Genomic DNA, 25,366 nt, shown 5'->3' on the forward strand with positions numbered 1-25,366 from the left:
GAGTTCCTCCTGTCATGCTCTAGAGCTACAGGGTAACTTGACGTGAGTCCTTGCCTCAATCTAAGGCCTGAAAAGCCCTGCTGAAGCGAAAGCGCTTAGCATTTTCCATTATGTCGTATTGGAAGTTCTGCTTTACTTGAACGTTTCTTCACTCTACCAGACACTAGGCACCCTAGTGTAGGCACCCTTTTTCCTACAAATACATTGAGTACCAGCAGTCTCCTTTGCTCTTCTAAGTAACATCCAGACTTAGAAGCCTTTCCCAGTCACTCTATGTATTCAGAGTGTAGGACAACTCGCTGCACCCTTCCTTAGGAAGTTAGGTGGACTCAGCTCTTCAACAGCTCCAGGAATTCTGTTCTCTCACGACCTACATGCCATGGAAGTCTGCCTCATTTCCCTCATTGGAGCAACACTAAGAAACACAATCTGCTTCGCCTTCTTCTAGGAACTCTTACCCAAGGACCCCATACCTACAGGAGAAAGCAGGTTGCATTCCTACTGGAATCTAAGCAAAGTTTTTCCTGTTACACTGCAGGACTTTAGAATAGGTTTAGGCCCGAAGGGTTACATAGAGCGTTCCAAGAATGAGGGAGTTCGATACATGCAGAAAACCCTGTGAAGAAAAGTTGATTCAGCAAGGGACCAGGGTGTACCTAGAGTCTCTATTGACTTGTTAGAAATCAGAAGGATTTCGGCTGCATTTTACCCGGAGAAGAAGACCTGAAGGCACAAGCCTTGCTTTCCCATGTTAAATCTCTAAACATGCTTCCCTGAAGAATCCTAAATAACACTGTTTTTACCTGGCTTCTGGTCTTTGTAGGCAGCCCTCACGAAAGAGAAGTAGTTTTCTCTAAGGAAACACGGTGCTTCCATAGCATGGGTGGGAGCTCCTGCTGTCCTGCTCTAGAGCTACAGGGAAACTTGACGTGAGTCTTTGCCTCAAGCTAAGGCCTGAAAAGCCTTGCTGAAGCGAAAGCGCTTAGCAGTTTCCATTATGTCGTATTCGAAGGTCTGCATTACTTGAACGTTTCTTCACTTTACCAGACACTAGGCACACTCGGGTAGGCACCCTTTTTCGTACAAATACAGTGAGTACCAGCAGTCTCCTTTGCTCTTCTAAGAAACATCCAGACCTAGGAGCCTTTCCCAGTCACTCTATGTAATCAGAGTGTAGGGCAACTCGCAGCACCCTTCCTTAGGAAGCTAGGTGGACTCAGCTCTTCAACAGCTCCAGGGATCTGTTCTCTCATGTCCTACATGCCATGGAAGTCTGCCTCATTGCCCTCTGTGGAGCTTCACAAAGATACACAATCTGCTTCGCCTACCTCTAGGAACTCTTACCCAATGACCCCATACCTACAGGAGAGAGGAGGCTTGCATTCCTACTGGAACCAAATCACCGTTTTTCCTGTTAAAATGCAGGACTTTAAACTAGGCTTCGGCCCAATAGCACTGGTAGAACGTTCCAAGGATGAGGGAGTTCCATATATGCAGAACACTCTGTGAAGAAAAGTTGATTCAGCAAGGGACCAGAGTGTAGCTAGAGTCTCTTTGAACTTTTTAGATAAAAGAAGGTGTCCGGGTGCATGTTCACCAGAAAAGAAGACTTGAATGCCTAAGCCTTGCGTTCCCATTTTAAATCTCTATCCATGCCAGCCTGAGATACCTAAATAACACTGCTTTGACTGGCCTCTATTCACTGTGGGCAGCCCTCTGGAAAGAAAAGGAGTTTCTCTAAGGAAACACGGTGCTTCCCTAGCATGGGTGGGAGTTCCTCCTGTCATGCTCTAGAGCTACAGGGTAACTTGACGTGAGTCCTTGCCTCAAGCTAAGGCCTGAAAAGCCCTGCTGAAGCGAAAGCGCTTAGCATTTTCCATTATGTCGTATTGGAAGTTCTGCTTTACTTGAACGTTTCTTCACTCTACCAGACACTAGGCACCCTAGTGTAGGCACCCTTTTTCCTACAAATACATTGAGTACCAGCAGTCTCCTTTGCTCTTCTAAGTAACATCCAGACTTAGAAGCCTTTCCCAGTCACTCTATGTATTCAGAGTGTAGGACAACTCGCTGCACCCTTCCTTAGGAAGTTAGGTGGACTCAGCTCTTCAACAGCTCCAGGAATTCTGTTCTCTCACGACCTACATGCCATGGAAGTCTGCCTCATTGCCCTCATTGGAGCTACACTAAGAAACACAATCTGCTTCGCCTTCTTCTAGGAACTCTTACCCAAGGACCCCATACCTACAGGAGAAAGCAGGTTGCATTCCTACTGGAATCTAAGCAAAGTTTTTCCTGTTACACTGCAGGACTTTAGAATAGGTTTAGGCCCGAAGGGTTACATAGAGCGTTCCAAGAATGAGGGAGTTCGATACATGCAGAAAACCCTGTGAAGAAAAGTTCATTCAGCAAGGGACCAGGGTGTAGCTAGAGTCTCTATTGACTTGTTAGAAATCAGAAGGGTTTCGGCTGCATTTTAACCGGAGAAGAAGACCTGAAGGCACAAGCCTTGCTTTCCCATGTTAAATCTCTAAACATGCTTCCCTGAAGAATCCTAAATAACACTGTTTTACCTGGCTTCTGGTCTTTGTAGGCAGCCCTCACGAAAGAGAAGTAGTTTTCTCTAAGGAAACACGGTGCTTCCATAGCATGGGTGGGAGCTCCTGCTGTCCTGCTCTAGAGCTACAGGGAAACTTGACGTGAGTCTTTGCCTCAAGCTAAGGCCTGAAAAGCCTTGCTGAAGCGAAAGCGCTTAGCAGTTTCCATTATGTCGTATTCGAAGGTCTGCATTACTTGAACGTTTCTTCACTCTACCAGACACTAGGCACCCTAATGTAGGCACCCTTTCTCCTACAAATACATTGAGTACCAGCAGTCTCCTTTGCTCTTCTAAGTAACATCCAGACTTAGAAGACTTTCCCTGTCACTCTATGTATTCAGAATGTAGGACAACTCGCTGCACCCTTCCTTAGGAAGTTAGGTGGACTCAGCTCTTCAACAGTTCCAGGAATTCTGTTCTCTCACGACCTACATGCCATGGAAGTCTGCCTCATTGCCCTCTGTGGAGCTTCACTAAGATACACAATCTGCTTCGCCTACATGTAGGAACTCTTACACAATGACCCCATACCTACAGGAGAAAGGAGGCTTGCATTCCTACTGGAATCTAAGCAATGTTTTTCCTGTTACACTGCAGGACTTTAGACGAGGCTTCGGCCCTATAGCATACATAGAACGTTCCAAGGATGAGGGAGTTCCATATATGCAGAACACTCTGTGAAGAAAAGGTGATTCAGCAAGGGACCAGGGTTTAGCTAGAGTCTCTATTGACTTGTTAGAAATCAGAAGGGTTTAGGCTGCATTTTAACCGGAGAAGAAGACCTGAAGGCACAAGCCTTGCTTTCCCATGTTAAATCTCTAAACATGCTTCCCTGAAGAATCCTAAATACACTGTTTTTACCTGGCTTCTGGTCACTGTAGGCAGCCCTCACGAAAGAGAAGTAGTTTTCTCTAAGGAAACACGGTGCTTCCATAGCATGGGTGGGAGCTCCTGCTGTCCTGCTCTAGAGCTACAGGGAAACTTGACGTGAGTCTTTGCCTCAAGCTAAGGCCTGAAAAGCCTTGCTGAAGCGAAAGCGCTTAGCAGTTTCCATTATGTCGTATTCGAAGGTCTGCATTACTTGAACGTTTCTTCACTTTACCAGACACTAGGCACACTCGGGTAGGCACCCTTTTTCGTACAAATACAGTGAGTACCAGCAGTCTCCTTTGCTCTTCTAAGAAACATCCAGACCTAGGAGCCTTTCCCAGTCATTCTATGTAATCAGAGTGTAGGGCAACTCGCAGCACCCTTCCTTAGGAAGCTAGGTGGACTCAGCTCTTCCACAGCTCCAGGGATCTGTTCTCTCATGTCCTACATGCCATGGAAGTCTGCCTCATTGCCCTCTGTGGAGCTTCACAAAGATACACAATCTGCTTCGCCTACCTCTAGGAACTCTTACCCAATGACCCCATACCTACAGGAGAGAGGAGGCTTGCATTCCTACTGGAACCAAATCACCGTTTTTCCTGTTAAAATGCAGGACTTTAAACTAGGCTTCGGCCCAATAGCACTGGTAGAACGTTCCAAGGATGAGGGAGTTCCATATATGCAGAACACTCTGTGAAGAAAAGTTGATTCAGCAAGGGACCAGAGTGTAGCTAGAGTCTCTTTGGACTTTTTAGATAAAAGAAGGTGTCCGGGTGCATGTTCACCAGAAAAGAAGACTTGAATGCCTAAGCCTTGCGTTCCCATTTTAAATCTCTATCCATGCCAGCCTGAGATACCTAAATAACACTGCTTTGACTGGCCTCTATTCACTGTGGGCAGCCCTCTGGAAAGAAAAGGAGTTTCTCTAAGGAAACACGGTGCTTCCCTAGCATGGGTGGGAGTTCCTCCTGTCATGCTCTAGAGCTACAGGGTAACTTGACGTGAGTCCTTGCCTCAAGCTAAGGCCTGAAAAGCCCTGCTGAAGCGAAAGCGCTTAGCATTTTCCATTATGTCGTATTGGAAGTTCTGCTTTACTTGAACGTTTCTTCACTCTACCAGACACTAGGCACCCTAGTGTAGGCACCCTTTTTCCTACAAATACATTGAGTACCAGCAGTCTCCTTTGCTCTTCTAAGTAACATCCAGACTTAGAAGCCTTTCCCAGTCACTCTATGTATTCAGAGTGTAGGACAACTCGCTGCACCCTTCCTTAGGAAGTTAGGTGGACTCAGCTCTTCAACAGCTCCAGGAATTCTGTTCTCTCACGACCTACATGCCATGGAAGTCTGCCTCATTTCCCTCATTGGAGCAACACTAAGAAACACAATCTGCTTCGCCTTCTTCTAGGAACTCTTACCCAAGGACCCCATACCTACAGGAGAAAGCAGGTTGCATTCCTACTGGAATCTAAGCAAAGTTTTTCCTGTTACACTGCAGGACTTTAGAATAGGTTTAGGCCCGAAGGGTTACATAGAGCGTTCCAAGAATGAGGGAGTTCGATACATGCAGAAAACCCTGTGAAGAAAAGTTGATTCAGCAAGGGACCAGGGTGTACCTAGAGTCTCTATTGACTTGTTAGAAATCAGAAGGATTTCGGCTGCATTTTACCCGGAGAAGAAGACCTGAAGGCACAAGCCTTGCTTTCCCATGTTAAATCTCTAAACATGCTTCCCTGAAGAATCCTAAATAACACTGTTTTTACCTGGCTTCTGGTCTTTGTAGGCAGCCCTCACGAAAGAGAAGTAGTTTTCTCTAAGGAAACACGGTGCTTCCATAGCATGGGTGGGAGCTCCTGCTGTCCTGCTCTAGAGCTACAGGGAAACTTGACGTGAGTCTTTGCCTCAAGCTAAGGCCTGAAAAGCCTTGCTGAAGCGAAAGCGCTTAGCAGTTTCCATTATGTCGTATTCGAAGGTCTGCATTACTTGAACGTTTCTTCACTTTACCAGACACTAGGCACACTCGGGTAGGCACCCTTTTTCGTACAAATACAGTGAGTACCAGCAGTCTCCTTTGCTCTTCTAAGAAACATCCAGACCTAGGAGCCTTTCCCAGTCACTCTATGTAATCAGAGTGTAGGGCAACTCGCAGCACCCTTCCTTAGGAAGCTAGGTGGACTCAGCTCTTCAACAGCTCCAGGGATCTGTTCTCTCATGTCCTACATGCCATGGAAGTCTGCCTCATTGCCCTCTGTGGAGCTTCACAAAGATACACAATCTGCTTCGCCTACCTCTAGGAACTCTTACCCAATGACCCCATACCTACAGGAGAGAGGAGGCTTGCATTCCTACTGGAACCAAATCACCGTTTTTCCTGTTAAAATGCAGGACTTTAAACTAGGCTTCGGCCCAATAGCACTGGTAGAACGTTCCAAGGATGAGGGAGTTCCATATATGCAGAACACTCTGTGAAGAAAAGTTGATTCAGCAAGGGACCAGAGTGTAGCTAGAGTCTCTTTGAACTTTTTAGATAAAAGAAGGTGTCCGGGTGCATGTTCACCAGAAAAGAAGACTTGAATGCCTAAGCCTTGCGTTCCCATTTTAAATCTCTATCCATGCCAGCCTGAGATACCTAAATAACACTGCTTTGACTGGCCTCTATTCACTGTGGGCAGCCCTCTGGAAAGAAAAGGAGTTTCTCTAAGGAAACACGGTGCTTCCCTAGCATGGGTGGGAGTTCCTCCTGTCATGCTCTAGAGCTACAGGGTAACTTGACGTGAGTCCTTGCCTCAAGCTAAGGCCTGAAAAGCCCTGCTGAAGCGAAAGCGCTTAGCATTTTCCATTATGTCGTATTGGAAGTTCTGCTTTACTTGAACGTTTCTTCACTCTACCAGACACTAGGCACCCTAGTGTAGGCACCCTTTTTCCTACAAATACATTGAGTACCAGCAGTCTCCTTTGCTCTTCTAAGTAACATCCAGACTTAGAAGCCTTTCCCAGTCACTCTATGTATTCAGAGTGTAGGACAACTCGCTGCACCCTTCCTTAGGAAGTTAGGTGGACTCAGCTCTTCAACAGCTCCAGGAATTCTGTTCTCTCACGACCTACATGCCATGGAAGTCTGCCTCATTGCCCTCATTGGAGCTACACTAAGAAACACAATCTGCTTCGCCTTCTTCTAGGAACTCTTACCCAAGGACCCCATACCTACAGGAGAAAGCAGGTTGCATTCCTACTGGAATCTAAGCAAAGTTTTTCCTGTTACACTGCAGGACTTTAGAATAGGTTTAGGCCCGAAGGGTTACATAGAGCGTTCCAAGAATGAGGGAGTTCGATACATGCAGAAAACCCTGTGAAGAAAAGTTCATTCAGCAAGGGACCAGGGTGTAGCTAGAGTCTCTATTGACTTGTTAGAAATCAGAAGGGTTTCGGCTGCATTTTAACCGGAGAAGAAGACCTGAAGGCACAAGCCTTGCTTTCCCATGTTAAATCTCTAAACATGCTTCCCTGAAGAATCCTAAATAACACTGTTTTTACCTGGCTTCTGGTCTTTGTAGGCAGCCCTCACGAAAGAGAAGTAGTTTTCTCTAAGGAAACACGGTGCTTCCATAGCATGGGTGGGAGCTCCTGCTGTCCTGCTCTAGAGCTACAGGGAAACTTGACGTGAGTCTTTGCCTCAAGCTAAGGCCTGAAAAGCCTTGCTGAAGCGAAAGCGCTTAGCAGTTTCCATTATGTCGTATTCGAAGGTCTGCATTACTTGAACGTTTCTTCACTTTACCAGACACTAGGCACACTCGGGTAGGCACCCTTTTTCGTACAAATACAGTGAGTACCAGCAGTCTCCTTTGCTCTTCTAAGAAACATCCAGACCTAGGAGCCTTTCCCAGTCACTCTATGTAATCAGAGTGTAGGGCAACTCGCAGCACCCTTCCTTAGGAAGCTAGGTGGACTCAGCTCTTCAACAGCTCCAGGGATCTGTTCTCTCATGTCCTACATGCCATGGAAGTCTGCCTCATTGCCCTCTGTGGAGCTTCACAAAGATACACAATCTGCTTCGCCTACCTCTAGGAACTCTTACCCAATGACCCCATACCTACAGGAGAGAGGAGGCTTGCATTCCTACTGGAACCAAATCACCGTTTTTCCTGTTAAAATGCAGGACTTTAAACTAGGCTTCGGCCCAATAGCACTGGTAGAACGTTCCAAGGATGAGGGAGTTCCATATATGCAGAACACTCTGTGAAGAAAAGTTGATTCAGCAAGGGACCAGAGTGTAGCTAGAGTCTCTTTGGACTTTTTAGATAAAAGAAGGTGTCCGGGTGCATGTTCACCAGAAAAGAAGACTTGAATGCCTAAGCCTTGCGTTCCCATTTTAAATCTCTATCCATGCCAGCCTGAGATACCTAAATAACACTGCTTTGACTGGCCTCTATTCACTGTGGGCAGCCCTCTGGAAAGAAAAGGAGTTTCTCTAAGGAAACACGGTGCTTCCCTAGCATGGGTGGGAGTTCCTCCTGTCATGCTCTAGAGCTACAGGGTAACTTGACGTGAGTCCTTGCCTCAAGCTAAGGCCTGAAAAGCCCTGCTGAAGCGAAAGCGCTTAGCATTTTCCATTATGTCGTATTGGAAGTTCTGCTTTACTTGAACGTTTCTTCACTCTACCAGACACTAGGCACCCTAGTGTAGGCACCCTTTTTCCTACAAATACATTGAGTACCAGCAGTCTCCTTTGCTCTTCTAAGTAACATCCAGACTTAGAAGCCTTTCCCAGTCACTCTATGTATTCAGAGTGTAGGACAACTCGCTGCACCCTTCCTTAGGAAGTTAGGTGGACTCAGCTCTTCAACAGCTCCAGGAATTCTGTTCTCTCACGACCTACATGCCATGGAAGTCTGCCTCATTGCCCTCATTGGAGCTACACTAAGAAACACAATCTGCTTCGCCTTCTTCTAGGAACTCTTACCCAAGGACCCCATACCTACAGGAGAAAGCAGGTTGCATTCCTACTGGAATCTAAGCAAAGTTTTTCCTGTTACACTGCAGGACTTTAGAATAGGTTTAGGCCCGAAGGGTTACATAGAGCGTTCCAAGAATGAGGGAGTTCGATACATGCAGAAAACCCTGTGAAGAAAAGTTCATTCAGCAAGGGACCAGGGTGTAGCTAGAGTCTCTATTGACTTGTTAGAAATCAGAAGGGTTTCGGCTGCATTTTAACCGGAGAAGAAGACCTGAAGGCACAAGCCTTGCTTTCCCATGTTAAATCTCTAAACATGCTTCCCTGAAGAATCCTAAATAACACTGTTTTTACCTGGCTTCTGGTCTTTGTAGGCAGCCCTCACGAAAGAGAAGTAGTTTTCTCTAAGGAAACACGGTGCTTCCATAGCATGGGTGGGAGCTCCTGCTGTCCTGCTCTAGAGCTACAGGGAAACTTGACGTGAGTCTTTGCCTCAAGCTAAGGCCTGAAAAGCCTTGCTGAAGCGAAAGCGCTTAGCAGTTTCCATTATGTCGTATTCGAAGGTCTGCATTACTTGAACGTTTCTTCACTTTACCAGACACTAGGCACACTCGGGTAGGCACCCTTTTTCGTACAAATACAGTGAGTACCAGCAGTCTCCTTTGCTCTTCTAAGAAACATCCAGACCTAGGAGCCTTTCCCAGTCACTCTATGTAATCAGAGTGTAGGGCAACTCGCAGCACCCTTCCTTAGGAAGCTAGGTGGACTCAGCTCTTCAACAGCTCCAGGGATCTGTTCTCTCATGTCCTACATGCCATGGAAGTCTGCCTCATTGCCCTCTGTGGAGCTTCACAAAGATACACAATCTGCTTCGCCTACCTCTAGGAACTCTTACCCAATGACCCCATACCTACAGGAGAGAGGAGGCTTGCATTCCTACTGGAACCAAATCACCGTTTTTCCTGTTAAAATGCAGGACTTTAAACTAGGCTTCGGCCCAATAGCACTGGTAGAACGTTCCAAGGATGAGGGAGTTCCATATATGCAGAACACTCTGTGAAGAAAAGTTGATTCAGCAAGGGACCAGAGTGTAGCTAGAGTCTCTTTGGACTTTTTAGATAAAAGAAGGTGTCCGGGCGCATGTTCACCAGAAAAGAAGACTTGAATGCCTAAGCCTTGCGTTCCCATTTTAAATCTCTATCCATGCCAGCCTGAGATACCTAAATAACACTGCTTTGACTGGCCTCTATTCACTGTGGGCAGCCCTCTGGAAAGAAAAGGAGTTTCTCTAAGGAAACACGGTGCTTCCCTAGCATGGGTGGGAGTTCCTCCTGTCATGCTCTAGAGCTACAGGGTAACTTGACGTGAGTCCTTGCCTCAAGCTAAGGCCTGAAAAGCCCTGCTGAAGCGAAAGCGCTTAGCATTTTCCATTATGTCGTATTGGAAGTTCTGCTTTACTTGAACGTTTCTTCACTCTACCAGACACTAGGCACCCTAGTGTAGGCACCCTTTTTCCTACAAATACATTGAGTACCAGCAGTCTCCTTTGCTCTTCTAAGTAACATCCAGACTTAGAAGCCTTTCCCAGTCACTCTATGTATTCAGAGTGTAGGACAACTCGCTGCACCCTTCCTTAGGAAGTTAGGTGGACTCAGCTCTTCAACAGCTCCAGGAATTCTGTTCTCTCACGACCTACATGCCATGGAAGTCTGCCTCATTGCCCTCATTGGAGCTACACTAAGAAACACAATCTGCTTCGCCTTCTTCTAGGAACTCTTACCCAAGGACCCCATACCTACAGGAGAAAGCAGGTTGCATTCCTACTGGAATCTAAGCAAAGTTTTTCCTGTTACACTGCAGGACTTTAGAATAGGTTTAGGCCCGAAGGGTTACCTAGAGCGTTCCAAGAATGAGGGAGTTCGATACATGCAGAAAACCCTGTGAAGAAAAGTTCATTCAGCAAGGGACCAGGGTGTACCTAGAGTCTCTATTGACTTGTTAGAAATCAGAAGGGTTTCGGCTGCATTTTACCCGGAGAAGAAGACCTGAAGGCACAAGCCTTGCTTTCCCATGTTAAATCTCTAAACATGCTTCCCTGAAGAATCCTAAATAACACTGTTTTTACCTGGCTTCTGGTCTTTGTAGGCAGCCCTCACGAAAGAGAAGTAGTTTTCTCTAAGGAAACACGGTGCTTCCATAGCATGGGTGGGAGCTCCTGCTGTCCTGCTCTAGAGCTACAGGGAAACTTGACGTGAGTCTTTGCCTCAAGCTAAGGCCTGAAAAGCCTTGCTGAAGCGAAAGCGCTTAGCAGTTTCCATTATGTCGTATTCGAAGGTCTGCATTACTTGAACGTTTCTTCACTTTACCAGACACTAGGCACACTCGGGTAGGCACCCTTTTTCGTACAAATACAGTGAGTACCAGCAGTCTCCTTTGCTCTTCTAAGAAACATCCAGACCTAGGAGCCTTTCCCAGTCACTCTATGTAATCAGAGTGTAGGGCAACTCGCAGCACCCTTCCTTAGGAAGCTAGGTGGACTCAGCTCTTCAACAGCTCCAGGGATCTGTTCTCTCATGTCCTACATGCCATGGAAGTCTGCCTCATTGCCCTCTGTGGAGCTTCACAAAGATACACAATCTGCTTCGCCTACCTCTAGGAACTCTTACCCAATGACCCCATACCTACAGGAGAGAGGAGGCTTGCATTCCTACTGGAACCAAATCACCGTTTTTCCTGTTAAAATGCAGGACTTTAAACTAGGCTTCGGCCCAATAGCACTGGTAGAACGTTCCAAGGATGAGGGAGTTCCATATATGCAGAACACTCTGTGAAGAAAAGTTGATTCAGCAAGGGACCAGAGTGTAGCTAGAGTCTCTTTGGACTTTTTAGATAAAAGAAGGTGTCCGGGTGCATGTTCACCAGAAAAGAAGACTTGAATGCCTAAGCCTTGCGTTCCCATTTTAAATCTCTATCCATGCCAGCCTGAGATACCTAAATAACACTGCTTTGACTGGCCTCTATTCACTGTGGGCAGCCCTCTGGAAAGAAAAGGAGTTTCTCTAAGGAAACACGGTGCTTCCCTAGCATGGGTGGGAGTTCCTCCTGTCATGCTCTAGAGCTACAGGGTAACTTGACGTGAGTCCTTGCCTCAAGCTAAGGCCTGAAAAGCCCTGCTGAAGCGAAAGCGCTTAGCATTTTCCATTATGTCGTATTGGAAGTTCTGCTTTACTTGAACGTTTCTTCACTCTACCAGACACTAGGCACCCTAGTGTAGGCACCCTTTTTCCTACAAATACATTGAGTACCAGCAGTCTCCTTTGCTCTTCTAAGTAACATCCAGACTTAGAAGCCTTTCCCAGTCACTCTATGTATTCAGAGTGTAGGACAACTCGCTGCACCCTTCCTTAGGAAGTTAGGTGGACTCAGCTCTTCAACAGCTCCAGGAATTCTGTTCTCTCACGACCTACATGCCATGGAAGTCTGCCTCATTGCCCTCATTGGAGCTACACTAAGAAACACAATCTGCTTCGCCTTCTTCTAGGAACTCTTACCCAAGGACCCCATACCTACAGGAGAAAGCAGGTTGCATTCCTACTGGAATCTAAGCAAAGTTTTTCCTGTTACACTGCAGGACTTTAGAATAGGTTTAGGCCCGAAGGGTTACATAGAGCGTTCCAAGAATGAGGGAGTTCGATACATGCAGAAAACCCTGTGAAGAAAAGTTGATTCAGCAAGGGACCAGGGTGTAGCTAGAGTCTCTATTGACTTGTTAGAAATCAGAAGGGTTTCGGCTGCATTTTAACCGGAGAAGAAGACCTGAAGGCACAAGCCTTGCTTTCCCATGTTAAATCTCTAAACATGCTTCCCTGAAGAATCCTAAATAACACTGTTTTTACCTGGCTTCTGGTCTTTGTAGGCAGCCCTCACGAAAGAGAAGTAGTTTTCTCTAAGGAAACACGGTGCTTCCATAGCATGGGTGGGAGCTCCTGCTGTCCTGCTCTAGAGCTACAGGGAAACTTGACGTGAGTCTTTGCCTCAAGCTAAGGCCTGAAAAGCCTTGCTGAAGCGAAAGCGCTTAGCAGTTTCCATTATGTCGTATTCGAAGGTCTGCATTACTTGAACGTTTCTTCACTTTACCAGACACTAGGCACACTCGGGTAGGCACCCTTTTTCGTACAAATACAGTGAGTACCAGCAGTCTCCTTTGCTCTTCTAAGAAACATCCAGACCTAGGAGCCTTTCCCAGTCACTCTATGTAATCAGAGTGTAGGGCAACTCGCAGCACCCTTCCTTAGGAAGCTAGGTGGACTCAGCTCTTCCACAGCTCCAGGGATCTGTTCTCTCATGTCCTACATGCCATGGAAGTCTGCCTCATTGCCCTCTGTGGAGCTTCACAAAGATACACAATCTGCTTCGCCTACCTCTAGGAACTCTTACCCAATGACCCCATACCTACAGGAGAGAGGAGGCTTGCATTCCTACTGGAACCAAATCACCGTTTTTCCTGTTAAAATGCAGGACTTTAAACTAGGCTTCGGCCCAATAGCACTGGTAGAACGTTCCAAGGATGAGGGAGTTCCATATATGCAGAACACTCTGTGAAGAAAAGTTGATTCAGCAAGGGACCAGAGTGTAGCTAGAGTCTCTTTGGACTTTTTAGATAAAAGAAGGTGTCCGGGTGCATGTTCACCAGAAAAGAAGACTTGAATGCCTAAGCCTTGCGTTCCCATTTTAAATCTCTATCCATGCCAGCCTGAGATACCTAAATAACACTGCTTTGACTGGCCTCTATTCACTGTGGGCAGCCCTCTGGAAAGAAAAGGAGTTTCTCTAAGGAAACACGGTGCTTCCCTAGCATGGGTGGGAGTTCCTCCTGTCATGCTCTAGAGCTACAGGGTAACTTGACGTGAGTCCTTGCCTCAAGCTAAGGCCTGAAAAGCCCTGCTGAAGCGAAAGCGCTTAGCATTTTCCATTATGTCGTATTGGAAGTTCTGCTTTACTTGAACGTTTCTTCACTCTACCAGACACTAGGCACCCTAGTGTAGGCACCCTTTTTCCTACAAATACATTGAGTACCAGCAGTCTCCTTTGCTCTTCTAAGTAACATCCAGACTTAGAAGCCTTTCCCAGTCACTCTATGTATTCAGAGTGTAGGACAACTCGCTGCACCCTTCCTTAGGAAGTTAGGTGGACTCAGCTCTTCAACAGCTCCAGGAATTCTGTTCTCTCACGACCTACATGCCATGGAAGTCTGCCTCATTGCCCTCATTGGAGCTACACTAAGAAACACAATCTGCTTCGCCTTCTTCTAGGAACTCTTACCCAAGGACCCCATACCTACAGGAGAAAGCAGGTTGCATTCCTACTGGAATCTAAGCAAAGTTTTTCCTGTTACACTGCAGGACTTTAGAATAGGTTTAGGCCCGAAGGGTTACATAGAGCGTTCCAAGAATGAGGGAGTTCGATACATGCAGAAAACCCTGTGAAGAAAAGTTGATTCAGCAAGGGACCAGGGTGTAGCTAGAGTCTCTATTGACTTGTTAGAAATCAGAAGGGTTTCGGCTGCATTTTAACCGGAGAAGAAGACCTGAAGGCACAAGCCTTGCTTTCCCATGTTAAATCTCTAAACATGCTTCCCTGAAGAATCCTAAATAACACTGTTTTTACCTGGCTTCTGGTCTTTGTAGGCAGCCCTCACGAAAGAGAAGTAGTTTTCTCTAAGGAAACACGGTGCTTCCATAGCATGGGTGGGAGCTCCTGCTGTCCTGCTCTAGAGCTACAGGGAAACTTGACGTGAGTCTTTGCCTCAAGCTAAGGCCTGAAAAGCCTTGCTGAAGCGAAAGCGCTTAGCAGTTTCCATTATGTCGTATTCGAAGGTCTGCATTACTTGAACGTTTCTTCACTTTACCAGACACTAGGCACACTCGGGTAGGCACCCTTTTTCGTACAAATACAGTGAGTACCAGCAGTCTCCTTTGCTCTTCTAAGAAACATCCAGACCTAGGAGCCTTTCCCAGTCACTCTATGTAATCAGAGTGTAGGGCAACTCGCAGCACCCTTCCTTAGGAAGCTAGGTGGACTCAGCTCTTCCACAGCTCCAGGGATCTGTTCTCTCATGTCCTACATGCCATGGAAGTCTGCCTCATTGCCCTCTGTGGAGCTTCACAAAGATACACAATCTGCTTCGCCTACCTCTAGGAACTCTTACCCAATGACCCCATACCTACAGGAGAGAGGAGGCTTGCATTCCTACTGGAACCAAATCACCGTTTTTCCTGTTAAAATGCAGGACTTTAAACTAGGCTTCGGCCCAATAGCACTGGTAGAACGTTCCAAGGATGAGGGAGTTCCATATATGCAGAACACTCTGTGAAGAAAAGTTGATTCAGCAAGGGACCAGAGTGTAGCTAGAGTCTCTTTGGACTTTTTAGATAAAAGAAGGTGTCCGGGTGCATGTTCACCAGAAAAGAAGACTTGAATGCCTAAGCCTTGCGTTCCCATTTTAAATCTCTATCCATGCCAGCCTGAGATACCTAAATAACACTGCTTTGACTGGCCTCTATTCACTGTGGGCAGCCCTCTGGAAAGAAAAGGAGTTTCTCTAAGGAAACACGGTGCTTCCCTAGCATGGGTGGGAGTTCCTCCTGTCATGCTCTAGAGCTACAGGGTAACTTGACGTGAGTCCTTGCCTCAAGCTAAGGCCTGAAAAGCCCTGCTGAAGCGAAAGCGCTTAGCATTTTCCATTATGTCGTATTGGAAGTTCTGCTTTACTTGAACGTTTCTTCACTCTACCAGACACTAGGCACCCTAGTGTAGGCACCCTTTTTCCTACAAATACATTGAGTACCAGCAGTCTCCTTTGCTCTTCTAAGTAACATCCAGACTTAGAAGCCTTTCCCAGTCACTCTATGTATTCAGAGTGTAGGACAACTCGCTGCACCCTTCCTTAGGAAGTTAGGTGGACTCAGCTCTTCAACAGCTCCAGGAATTCTGTTCTCTCACGACCTACATGCCATGGAAGTCTGCCTCATTGCCCTCATTGGAGCTACACTAAGAAACACAATCTGCTTCGCCTTCTTCTAGGAACTCTTACCCAAGGACCCCATACCTACAGGAGAAAGCAGGTTGCATTCCTACTGGAATCTAAGCAAAGTTTTTCCTGTTACACTGCAGGACTTTAGAATAGGTTTAGGCCCGAAGGGTTACATAGAGCGTTCCAAGAATGAGGGAGTTCGATACATGCAGAAAACCCTGTGAAGAAAAGTTGATTCAGCAAGGGACCAGGGTGTAGCTAGAGTCTCTATTGACTTGTTAGAAATCAGAAGGGTTTCGGCTGCATTTTAACCGGAGAAGAAGACCTGAAGGCACAAGCCTTGCTTTCCCATGTTAAATCTCTAAACATGCTTCCCTGAAGAATCCTAAATAACACTGTTTTTACCTGGCTTCTGGTCTTTGTAGGCAGCCCTCACGAAAGAGAAGTAGTTTTCTCTAAGGAAACACGGTGCTTCCATAGCATGGGTGGGAGCTCCTGCTGTCCTGCTCTAGAGCTACAGGGAAACTTGACGTGAGTCTTTGCCTCAAGCTCAGGCCTGAAAAGCCTTGCTGAAGCGAAAGCGCTTAGCAGTTTCCATTATGTCGTATTCGAAGGTCTGCATTACTTGAACGTTTCTTCACTTTACCAGACACTAGGCACACTCGGGTAGGCACCCTTTTTCGTACAAATACAGTGAGTACCAGCAGTCTCCTTTGCTCTTCTAAGAAACATCCAGACCTAGGAGCCTTTCCCAGTCACTCTATGTAATCAGAGTGTAGGGCAACTCGCAGCACCCTTCCTTAGGAAGCTAGGTGGACTCAGCTCTTCAACAGCTCCAGGGATCTGTTCTCTCATGTCCTACATGCCATGGAAGTCTGCCTCATTGCCCTCTGTGGAGCTTCACAAAGATACACAATCTGCTTCGCCTACCTCTAGGAACTCTTACCCAATGACCCCATACCTACAGGAGAGAGGAGGCTTGCATTCCTACTGGAACCAAATCACCGTTTTTCCTGTTAAAATGCAGGACTTTAAACTAGGCTTCGGCCCAATAGCACTGGTAGAACGTTCCAAGGATGAGGGAGTTCCATATATGCAGAACACTCTGTGAAGAAAAGTTGATTCAGCAAGGGACCAGAGTGTAGCTAGAGTCTCTTTGAACTTTTTAGATAAAAGAAGGTGTCCGGGTGCATGTTCACCAGAAAAGAAGACTTGAATGCCTAAGCCTTGCGTTCCCATTTTAAATCTCTATCCATGCCAGCCTGAGATACCTAAATAACACTGCTTTGACTGGCCTCTATTCACTGTGGGCAGCCCTCTGGAAAGAAAAGGAGTTTCTCTAAGGAAACACGGTGCTTCCCTAGCATGGGTGGGAGTTCCTCCTGTCATGCTCTAGAGCTACAGGGTAACTTGACGTGAGTCCTTGCCTCAAGCTAAGGCCTGAAAAGCCCTGCTGAAGCGAAAGCGCTTAGCATTTTCCATTATGTCGTATTGGAAGTTCTGCTTTACTTGAACGTTTCTTCACTCTACCAGACACTAGGCACCCTAGTGTAGGCACCCTTTTTCCTACAAATACATTGAGTACCAGCAGTCTCCTTTGCTCTTCTAAGTAACATCCAGACTTAGAAGCCTTTCCCAGTCACTCTATGTATTCAGAGTGTAGGACAACTCGCTGCACCCTTCCTTAGGAAGTTAGGTGGACTCAGCTCTTCAACAGCTCCAGGAATTCTGTTCTCTCACGACCTACATGCCATGGAAGTCTGCCTCATTGCCCTCATTGGAGCTACACTAAGAAACACAATCTGCTTCGCCTTCTTCTAGGAACTCTTACCCAAGGACCCCATACCTACAGGAGAAAGCAGGTTGCATTCCTACTGGAATCTAAGCAAAGTTTTTCCTGTTACACTGCAGGACTTTAGAATAGGTTTAGGCCCGAAGGGTTACATAGAGCGTTCCAAGAATGAGGGAGTTCGATACATGCAGAAAACCCTGTGAAGAAAAGTTCATTCAGCAAGGGACCAGGGTGTAGCTAGAGTCTCTATTGACTTGTTAGAAATCAGAAGGGTTTCGGCTGCATTTTAACCGGAGAAGAAGACCTGAAGGCACAAGCCTTGCTTTCCCATGTTAAATCTCTAAACATGCTTCCCTGAAGAATCCTAAATAACACTGTTTTACCTGGCTTCTGGTCTTTGTAGGCAGCCCTCACGAAAGAGAAGTAGTTTTCTCTAAGGAAACACGGTGCTTCCATAGCATGGGTGGGAGCTCCTGCTGTCCTGCTCTAGAGCTACAGGGAAACTTGACGTGAGTCTTTGCCTCAAGCTAAGGCCTGAAAAGCCTTGCTGAAGCGAAAGCGCTTAGCAGTTTCCATTATGTCGTATTCGAAGGTCTGCATTACTTGAACGTTTCTTCACTCTACCAGACACTAGGCACCCTAATGTAGGCACCCTTTCTCCTACAAATACATTGAGTACCAGCAGTCTCCTTTGCTCTTCTAAGTAACATCCAGACTTAGAAGACTTTCCCTGTCACTCTATGTATTCAGAATGTAGGACAACTCGCTGCACCCTTCCTTAGGAAGTTAGGTGGACTCAGCTCTTCAACAGTTCCAGGAATTCTGTTCTCTCACGACCTACATGCCATGGAAGTCTGCCTCATTGCCCTCTGTGGAGCTTCACTAAGATACACAATCTGCTTCGCCTACATGTAGGAACTCTTACACAATGACCCCATACCTACAGGAGAAAGGAGGCTTGCATTCCTACTGGAATCTAAGCAATGTTTTTCCTGTTACACTGCAGGACTTTAGACGAGGCTTCGGCCCTATAGCATACATAGAACGTTCCAAGGATGAGGGAGTTCCATATATGCAGAACACTCTGTGAAGAAAAGGTGATTCAGCAAGGGACCAGGGTTTAGCTAGAGTCTCTATTGACTTGTTAGAAATCAGAAGGGTTTAGGCTGCATTTTAACCGGAGAAGAAGACCTGAAGGCACAAGCCTTGCTTTCCCATGTTAAATCTCTAAACATGCTTCCCTGAAGAATCCTAAATACACTGTTTTTACCTGGCTTCTGGTCACTGTAGGCAGCCCTCACGAAAGAGAAGTAGTTTTCTCTAAGGAAACACGGTGCTTCCATAGCATGGGTGGGAGCTCCTGCTGTCCTGCTCTAGAGCTACAGGGAAACTTGACGTGAGTCTTTGCCTCAAGCTAAGGCCTGAAAAGCCTTGCTGAAGCGAAAGCGCTTAGCAGTTTCCATTATGTCGTATTCGAAGGTCTGCATTACTTGAACGTTTCTTCACTTTACCAGACACTAGGCACACTCGGGTAGGCACCCTTTTTCGTACAAATACAGTGAGTACCAGCAGTCTCCTTTGCTCTTCTAAGAAACATCCAGACCTAGGAGCCTTTCCCAGTCATTCTATGTAATCAGAGTGTAGGGCAACTCGCAGCACCCTTCCTTAGGAAGCTAGGTGGACTCAGCTCTTCCACAGCTCCAGGGATCTGTTCTCTCATGTCCTACATGCCATGGAAGTCTGCCTCATTGCCCTCTGTGGAGCTTCACAAAGATACACAATCTGCTTCGCCTACCTCTAGGAACTCTTACCCAATGACCCCATACCTACAGGAGAGAGGAGGCTTGCATTCCTACTGGAACCAAATCACCGTTTTTCCTGTTAAAATGCAGGACTTTAAACTAGGCTTCGGCCCAATAGCACTGGTAGAACGTTCCAAGGATGAGGGAGTTCCATATATGCAGAACACTCTGTGAAGAAAAGTTGATTCAGCAAGGGACCAGAGTGTAGCTAGAGTCTCTTTGGACTTTTTAGATAAAAGAAGGTGTCCGGGTGCATGTTCACCAGAAAAGAAGACTTGAATGCCTAAGCCTTGCGTTCCCATTTTAAATCTCTATCCATGCCAGCCTGAGATACCTAAATAACACTGCTTTGACTGGCCTCTATTCACTGTGGGCAGCCCTCTGGAAAGAAAAGGAGTTTCTCTAAGGAAACACGGTGCTTCCCTAGCATGGGTGGGAGTTCCTCCTGTCATGCTCTAGAGCTACAGGGTAACTTGACGTGAGTCCTTGCCTCAAGCTAAGGCCTGAAAAGCCCTGCTGAAGCGAAAGCGCTTAGCATTTTCCATTATGTCGTATTGGAAGTTCTGCTTTACTTGAACGTTTCTTCACTCTACCAGACACTAGGCACCCTAGTGTAGGCACCCTTTTTCCTACAAATACATTGAGTACCAGCAGTCTCCTTTGCTCTTCTAAGTAACATCCAGACTTAGAAGCCTTTCCCAGTCACTCTATGTATTCAGAGTGTAGGACAACTCGCTGCACCCTTCCTTAGGAAGTTAGGTGGACTCAGCTCTTCAACAGCTCCAGGAATTCTGTTCTCTCACGACCTACATGCCATGGAAGTCTGCCTCATTTCCCTCATTGGAGCAACACTAAGAAACACAATCTGCTTCGCCTTCTTCTAGGAACTCTTACCCAAGGACCCCATACCTACAGGAGAAAGCAGGTTGCATTCCTACTGGAATCTAAGCAAAGTTTTTCCTGTTACACTGCAGGACTTTAGAATAGGTTTAGGCCCGAAGGGTTACATAGAGCGTTCCAAGAATGAGGGAGTTCGATACATGCAGAAAACCCTGTGAAGAAAAGTTGATTCAGCAAGGGACCAGGGTGTACCTAGAGTCTCTATTGACTTGTTAGAAATCAGAAGGATTTCGGCTGCATTTTACCCGGAGAAGAAGACCTGAAGGCACAAGCCTTGCTTTCCCATGTTAAATCTCTAAACATGCTTCCCTGAAGAATCCTAAATAACACTGTTTTTACCTGGCTTCTGGTCTTTGTAGGCAGCCCTCACGAAAGAGAAGTAGTTTTCTCTAAGGAAACACGGTGCTTCCATAGCATGGGTGGGAGCTCCTGCTGTCCTGCTCTAGAGCTACAGGGAAACTTGACGTGAGTCTTTGCCTCAAGCTAAGGCCTGAAAAGCCTTGCTGAAGCGAAAGCGCTTAGCAGTTTCCATTATGTCGTATTCGAAGGTCTGCATTACTTGAACGTTTCTTCACTTTACCAGACACTAGGCACACTCGGGTAGGCACCCTTTTTCGTACAAATACAGTGAGTACCAGCAGTCTCCTTTGCTCTTCTAAGAAACATCCAGACCTAGGAGCCTTTCCCAGTCACTCTATGTAATCAGAGTGTAGGGCAACTCGCAGCACCCTTCCTTAGGAAGCTAGGTGGACTCAGCTCTTCAACAGCTCCAGGGATCTGTTCTCTCATGTCCTACATGCCATGGAAGTCTGCCTCATTGCCCTCTGTGGAGCTTCACAAAGATACACAATCTGCTTCGCCTACCTCTAGGAACTCTTACCCAATGACCCCATACCTACAGGAGAGAGGAGGCTTGCATTCCTACTGGAACCAAATCACCGTTTTTCCTGTTAAAATGCAGGACTTTAAACTAGGCTTCGGCCCAATAGCACTGGTAGAACGTTCCAAGGATGAGGGAGTTCCATATATGCAGAACACTCTGTGAAGAAAAGTTGATTCAGCAAGGGACCAGAGTGTAGCTAGAGTCTCTTTGAACTTTTTAGATAAAAGAAGGTGTCCGGGTGCATGTTCACCAGAAAAGAAGACTTGAATGCCTAAGCCTTGCGTTCCCATTTTAAATCTCTATCCATGCCAGCCTGAGATACCTAAATAACACTGCTTTGACTGGCCTCTATTCACTGTGGGCAGCCCTCTGGAAAGAAAAGGAGTTTCTCTAAGGAAACACGGTGCTTCCCTAGCATGGGTGGGAGTTCCTCCTGTCATGCTCTAGAGCTACAGGGTAACTTGACGTGAGTCCTTGCCTCAAGCTAAGGCCTGAAAAGCCCTGCTGAAGCGAAAGCGCTTAGCATTTTCCATTATGTCGTATTGGAAGTTCTGCTTTACTTGAACGTTTCTTCACTCTACCAGACACTAGGCACCCTAGTGTAGGCACCCTTTTTCCTACAAATACATTGAGTACCAGCAGTCTCCTTTGCTCTTCTAAGTAACATCCAGACTTAGAAGCCTTTCCCAGTCACTCTATGTATTCAGAGTGTAGGACAACTCGCTGCACCCTTCCTTAGGAAGTTAGGTGGACTCAGCTCTTCAACAGCTCCAGGAATTCTGTTCTCTCACGACCTACATGCCATGGAAGTCTGCCTCATTGCCCTCATTGGAGCTACACTAAGAAACACAATCTGCTTCGCCTTCTTCTAGGAACTCTTACCCAAGGACCCCATACCTACAGGAGAAAGCAGGTTGCATTCCTACTGGAATCTAAGCAAAGTTTTTCCTGTTACACTGCAGGACTTTAGAATAGGTTTAGGCCCGAAGGGTTACATAGAGCGTTCCAAGAATGAGGGAGTTCGATACATGCAGAAAACCCTGTGAAGAAAAGTTCATTCAGCAAGGGACCAGGGTGTAGCTAGAGTCTCTATTGACTTGTTAGAAATCAGAAGGGTTTCGGCTGCATTTTAACCGGAGAAGAAGACCTGAAGGCACAAGCCTTGCTTTCCCATGTTAAATCTCTAAACATGCTTCCCTGAAGAATCCTAAATAACACTGTTTTTACCTGGCTTCTGGTCTTTGTAGGCAGCCCTCACGAAAGAGAAGTAGTTTTCTCTAAGGAAACACGGTGCTTCCATAGCATGGGTGGGAGCTCCTGCTGTCCTGCTCTAGAGCTACAGGGAAACTTGACGTGAGTCTTTGCCTCAAGCTAAGGCCTGAAAAGCCTTGCTGAAGCGAAAGCGCTTAGCAGTTTCCATTATGTCGTATTCGAAGGTCTGCATTACTTGAACGTTTCTTCACTTTACCAGACACTAGGCACACTCGGGTAGGCACCCTTTTTCGTACAAATACAGTGAGTACCAGCAGTCTCCTTTGCTCTTCTAAGAAACATCCAGACCTAGGAGCCTTTCCCAGTCACTCTATGTAATCAGAGTGTAGGGCAACTCGCAGCACCCTTCCTTAGGAAGCTAGGTGGACTCAGCTCTTCAACAGCTCCAGGGATCTGTTCTCTCATGTCCTACATGCCATGGAAGTCTGCCTCATTGCCCTCTGTGGAGCTTCACAAAGATACACAATCTGCTTCGCCTACCTCTAGGAACTCTTACCCAATGACCCCATACCTACAGGAGAGAGGAGGCTTGCATTCCTACTGGAACCAAATCACCGTTTTTCCTGTTAAAATGCAGGACTTTAAACTAGGCTTCGGCCCAATAGCACTGGTAGAACGTTCCAAGGATGAGGGAGTTCCATATATGCAGAACACTCTGTGAAGAAAAGTTGATTCAGCAAGGGACCAGAGTGTAGCTAGAGTCTCTTTGGACTTTTTAGATAAAAGAAGGTGTCCGGGCGCATGTTCACCAGAAAAGAAGACTTGAATGCCTAAGCCTTGCGTTCCCATTTTAAATCTCTATCCATGCCAGCCTGAGATACCTAAATAACACTGCTTTGACTGGCCTCTATTCACTGTGGGCAGCCCTCTGGAAAGAAAAGGAGTTTCTCTAAGGAAACACGGTGCTTCCCTAGCATGGGTGGGAGTTCCTCCTGTCATGCTCTAGAGCTACAGGGTAACTTGACGTGAGTCCTTGCCTCAAGCTAAGGCCTGAAAAGCCCTGCTGAAGCGAAAGCGCTTAGCATTTTCCATTATGTCGTATTGGAAGTTCTGCTTTACTTGAACGTTTCTTCACTCTACCAGACACTAGGCACCCTAGTGTAGGCACCCTTTTTCCTACAAATACATTGAGTACCAGCAGTCTCCTTTGCTCTTCTAAGTAACATCCAGACTTAGAAGCCTTTCCCAGTCACTCTATGTATTCAGAGTGTAGGACAACTCGCTGCACCCTTCCTTAGGAAGTTAGGTGGACTCAGCTCTTCAACAGCTCCAGGAATTCTGTTCTCTCACGACCTACATGCCATGGAAGTCTGCCTCATTGCCCTCATTGGAGCTACACTAAGAAACACAATCTGCTTCGCCTTCTTCTAGGAACTCTTACCCAAGGACCCCATACCTACAGGAGAAAGCAGGTTGCATTCCTACTGGAATCTAAGCAAAGTTTTTCCTGTTACACTGCAGGACTTTAGAATAGGTTTAGGCCCGAAGGGTTACCTAGAGCGTTCCAAGAATGAGGGAGTTCGATACATGCAGAAAACCCTGTGAAGAAAAGTTCATTCAGCAAGGGACCAGGGTGTACCTAGAGTCTCTATTGACTTGTTAGAAATCAGAAGGGTTTCGGCTGCATTTTACCCGGAGAAGAAGACCTGAAGGCACAAGCCTTGCTTTCCCATGTTAAATCTCTAAACATGCTTCCCTGAAGAATCCTAAATAACACTGTTTTTACCTGGCTTCTGGTCTTTGTAGGCAGCCCTCACGAAAGAGAAGTAGTTTTCTCTAAGGAAACACGGTGCTTCCATAGCATGGGTGGGAGCTCCTGCTGTCCTGCTCTAGAGCTACAGGGAAACTTGACGTGAGTCTTTGCCTCAAGCTAAGGCCTGAAAAGCCTTGCTGAAGCGAAAGCGCTTAGCAGTTTCCATTATGTCGTATTCGAAGGTCTGCATTACTTGAACGTTTCTTCACTTTACCAGACACTAGGCACACTCGGGTAGGCACCCTTTTTCGTACAAATACAGTGAGTACCAGCAGTCTCCTTTGCTCTTCTAAGAAACATCCAGACCTAGGAGCCTTTCCCAGTCACTCTATGTAATCAGAGTGTAGGGCAACTCGCAGCACCCTTCCTTAGGAAGCTAGGTGGACTCAGCTCTTCAACAGCTCCAGGGATCTGTTCTCTCATGTCCTACATGCCATGGAAGTCTGCCTCATTGCCCTCTGTGGAGCTTCACAAAGATACACAATCTGCTTCGCCTACCTCTAGGAACTCTTACCCAATGACCCCATACCTACAGGAGAGAGGAGGCTTGCATTCCTACTGGAACCAAATCACCGTTTTTCCTGTTAAAATGCAGGACTTTAAACTAGGCTTCGGCCCAATAGCACTGGTAGAACGTTCCAAGGATGAGGGAGTTCCATATATGCAGAACACTCTGTGAAGAAAAGTTGATTCAGCAAGGGACCAGAGTGTAGCTAGAGTCTCTTTGGACTTTTTAGATAAAAGAAGGTGTCCGGGTGCATGTTCACCAGAAAAGAAGACTTGAATGCCTAAGCCTTGCGTTCCCATTTTAAATCTCTATCCATGCCAGCCTGAGATACCTAAATAACACTGCTTTGACTGGCCTCTATTCACTGTGGGCAGCCCTCTGGAAAGAAAAGGAGTTTCTCTAAGGAAACACGGTGCTTCCCTAGCATGGGTGGGAGTTCCTCCTGTCATGCTCTAGAGCTACAGGGTAACTTGACGTGAGTCCTTGCCTCAAGCTAAGGCCTGAAAAGCCCTGCTGAAGCGAAAGCGCTTAGCATTTTCCATTATGTCGTATTGGAAGTTCTGCTTTACTTGAACGTTTCTTCACTCTACCAGACACTAGGCACCCTAGTGTAGGCACCCTTTCTCCTACAAATACATTGAGTACCAGCAGTCTCCTTTGCTCTTCTAAGTAACATCCAGACTTAGAAGACTTTCCCTGTCACTCTATGTATTCAGAATGTAGGACAACTCGCTGCACCCTTCCTTAGGAAGTTAGGTGGACTCAGCTCTTCAACAGTTCCAGGAATTCTGTTCTCTCACGACCTACATGCCATGGAAGTCTGCCTCATTGCCCTCTGTGGAGCTTCACTAAGATACACAATCTGCTTCGCCTACATCTAGGAACTCTTACCCAAGGACCCCATACCTACAGGAGAAAGCAGGTTGCATTCCTACTGGAATCTAAGCAAAGTTTTTCCTGTTACACTGCAGGACTTTAGAATAGATTTAGGCCCGAAGGGTTAC

The sequence above is a fragment of the Balaenoptera physalus genome, assembly GCF_965194825.1.
Source record: "Balaenoptera physalus genome assembly, chromosome: 21".
Classification (NCBI taxonomy): Eukaryota; Metazoa; Chordata; class Mammalia; order Artiodactyla; family Balaenopteridae; genus Balaenoptera; species Balaenoptera physalus.